Source organism: Cynoglossus semilaevis, chromosome 10 (assembly GCF_000523025.1).
Source record: "Cynoglossus semilaevis isolate Cse_v1.0 chromosome 10, Cse_v1.0, whole genome shotgun sequence".
NCBI classification, from domain to species: domain Eukaryota; kingdom Metazoa; phylum Chordata; class Actinopteri; order Pleuronectiformes; family Cynoglossidae; genus Cynoglossus; species Cynoglossus semilaevis.
The window spans coordinates 20,947,683-20,951,429 of record NC_024316.1 but is presented as its reverse complement, the minus strand read 5'-3'; the positions used below and the strand labels follow the sequence as shown (position 1 = coordinate 20,951,429).

At 48.2% G+C, this 3,747-nt stretch overlaps 1 protein-coding gene across 1 annotated transcript in view; it reads right to left on the bottom strand.

The window, feature by feature from the left end:
• Window positions 1–3,747, bottom strand: part of nol4la (nucleolar protein 4-like a) — a 22,661-nt gene that overhangs the window by 15,554 nt on the left and 3,360 nt on the right. The gene's annotated exons all lie outside the window — the stretch shown is intronic.

Genomic DNA, 3,747 nt, shown 5'->3' with positions numbered 1-3,747 from the left:
GTGGCCCGCGGGAGATTGAAAAAATGAATAGAATTGCCCTATAACTAAGTCAGTGCTGCTGAGTTTCTTAACCTGGTCATTTTAACTTAAACCTTTTAACTGTTCTTTTATTACACAGACTTGACCTTTGTTACTGATGATGTTCCTAATTCCAACTGATGTTACGATAAACTACTGCTCAGGCTAAGAGAGGAAAGTGATAAAATACTTTTACTCTGTAATCCAAATACCTATACTAGTCTTTTTTTATTCCTAAAACATTTTTATATATTTCATTCATTGTCTGGTCAAACCTGTTGTTTTCTGTCTTGAACACTTATTAACTGCTGCATATTAAAATGTTGCCAAAGAAAATATTTCTAAAGACTGAAGAAAACTTTAAATAAAAAAAAACAATAATCAATCAAACTGAGTGTTGAGTTTGTCAGCAGTAAACGCAGCGTTGACCTACAACAGGAATCGTTTCCTCCTGATGACGGGACATTTCAAACCACATCTGACATTTGTGTCCAGTTGTTATTGTTTCTGACATTTTTTTTTCACAGTGTAATGAACCGGTGATTACAGACAACATTCACACACGGTCTGAAGGTGATGTTCAGGTGATGATGATGATGATGAGGAGGAGGAGTGTGTTTGACGCGTCCTGTAAGTTGGGTCAAAGATGTCGCTGTGAAAGCACGTCCACCTCTGAAAGAACTAATGTCAGTTGGCATGGCACCGAGGGCTCGCGGTATCTCAGGATGTTCACGGCCACAGCCTGACTCTCGGCGTGTTCCTCCTCTACTGTGTCGCTCTGTGTCTGTTTCTGGTCCCTTCCCCCCCCCCTCCTCCTCCTCCTCCTCCTCCTCCTCAGCAGCCTCTAATCAGGACATAATGAGAGCTAAACGAGGTTGCATCTCCTCACTGAGGGCTGCTGGATGCTGGGAACACTGAGCCGTGCACAGACAACGGGGCAGGCGGACAGAGGCCGACAGAAAACAAAAAACAAAAAATCAGAAATGGTTCTGTGTCCTGCTTGAACGGAGGCCTCTGCAGCCCAGCCTCTGTGTTGCTACTGTGCTGGCTTTTTTTTTCTTCTGCCCTGCCACACACTGAAGCCTCCTTGTCTGCTTCACTGACACATAGAAGAGACCTTCTCTGTCTGCACATCAGCCACCATCCAGCCCTACCCCCACCCAGCTTGCCCCTCTGTACAGAAACTTGGCACATCCAGGGAGCAGCTGCAGCGGGGGCTTCCAATGCTCCGGCTCCAGAGACACGCCTCCGGCCCCGCAGCCATCGCAGGAGGCAGTGACCGTTGTGTGTTTGTTGACGTGTGTGTGTGTGTGTGCGTCACTGTAACCGCGGCCCAGGACGGCCTGTTCATCAAATTGATAAACGTGAGCCGTGTTAGAGTCGTGCCGTCTACTGCCGTCTTTGAGCCGTGGATTTCGAGCCACGTGACTCATCATTAGCAGCATCAACTGCACTGATGAAACTGACTGATGTTTGTGTTTGAAATTTCCCAAGTGGAACTGAGTCAAAGGGGAGGTTACCCCCCCACACACACACACCCCCGAGCCCCCCCACCTCCCCCACTGTCTCTCCACATTAGCCAGAAAAGGTGTGCTCTCGCCTGCGAGGAAGAGCGACCCGCGCTTTCCCACCGGGAGCTTGGCTTCCTTTCTGCCGTGGCCGTGTCACGTCACACACACACACACACACCTCCAGGAGGTTTTCAGCTCAGCGCTCTTTGGACGACGGCTGAGCAGATCAGTCTGTCCGACTGAAAATACAGTTCACGCCTCACGGACCACAGCCACTCCTCGTTGATCAGTGACTGATGCAGAGCTTTTACAAAGACTACAATGTAGATTATTTGGTTCTTTTGCCCCCTCCTCTGCCCCCCTCCTCTGCCCCCCTCCTCCTCCTCCCTGTGGCGCTCTGGCCCAAAGGCAACGTCTCTGTCATTGGTTTGGAACCCCAGGGTTCACCTCCTGGGTGAGATCGGATCCCGCTTAGGGCGGTTGTCTCCTTCCAGTGGACTCACCTCCTGCAGGAATGTTCGGGGGGGGGGGTGCGGGGAGGTGATTTGGGTGAGGGTCATGGAGACTGCTGCCCCCGCGACCCGGTAACGGATAAGCCCTTCACCAACAACACAACAGCCCCTCAATAACAACTAACTGTACAGAAGAATCTCAACTTCTCAAAGAGCCAATCCTAACAGACATCAGGAGAGGGAGGGGGGGCGGGGTGGGGGGGGTGACACCCTGAGCAGTGGGTCAGTCCATCACTGACAAAGAACCATGAACAGACCCGTGGTCACAACACAGACTGTAGGACGCTGTAACACAGAGGGAGAAGATATACAAACTCCATGTACGTAGAACATCAGTTAACACCCGTTGGATTGGACCCCCGATGTTCCGCTGTAAGGCAAGAGCACTAACCACTCCTCCACCAACCCAACAACCAGTCAATCTGTGCCAAGAGCAACACATTTAAAAGTTGATGCTTTAGTGACAAACACTGAGCAAGAATTGATATCAAATAATGGCAAATAATAAACAACAGCGCCCCGTGTGGAAGTTTGATGTTAGACATCAAACAACAACAGTTTGAACGCAGCTGAGAGAACGATTCTTCTGAATTCCTCTAAAACAGACATGAACCGATTGTTTTTCTTGACCATAATTGGCTTTTCCTCGATTAAGACAAACGCACGTGAACAGTTTACGTCGCTGTTTAGAACGAACACTGAGGGGGAAAAGAAAAGACCTTTGACCTTTGTTGACTCCCGTTGGCCTCCCACTGTGTACATCGAGCAGTAAAATCAATTTGGCTGACGTGAGTGAGTAGAACCACAGAACAACGGTGGCTGAATGGGAGTACTGTGTAACAAAAATAAGGAGCCAGGAGCCACTTTCTGTACGTATAACTGTTTTAACATGTTTGTTTTTTCTGGCATAAATTCCAATTTAATTTACTTCTTAGTGGATTTACTGAAGGTATTTTGAAATGAGTAAATATAAAATATAACTATATATAAGTCAAAATACAGAAGGTAACAATGGCCACAATTACAACGCAGCAGCACAGACAACGCAGAAAACAAACAAGATCATTAATTTGTAATAAGAACATTAGGATTTTTAACGAAACGCTGAACCATAAAGTTACCTCACATTTAACCGACATGAAAAAGTTCATTTCCGAACACATCAACCTGCAAACTCAACTAATCCTGAAAGAAAAGCTGCAACGGATTCCCTCTGTAACCACTAGAGGGAGTCTACGTACAACCAGTGTTACACGTACCCCGGCTTGAGAACCACTGACTTAATACATTTTAATCTTCAGTCCATACTATTTATGATGAGTGATTATTAAATCAACGAAAGAAAATACGACAGAACAGGTGTCAGTTCTACCTCCTGATGTTTCTGTTCATGAACTCTGTTGGTTCACAGGAACAATCACACTGTCCCAGCAGGTCAGGTGGGTGGGGGTGGGGGCAGAGGTGGGGGAGGAGTTACCCCCCCCCCCCCGGACGCCAATTTAAAATGGGGGGTGGCTCCTGGTTGCCTCCGTGTTCGTCACGCAGGACCAACAGAACAATGATGAGCGTGCACGGGCCGGGGTTTAAAACCGGCAACCTCGGTGTCATAGTGTCACACTGTGGATCCGCGCGCGCGCGCGCGCGCACACAGCGACATGTGCAGCTGAAAGTCTGAGCACCGACTTCGGGCGTGTGTGTCAGGGACA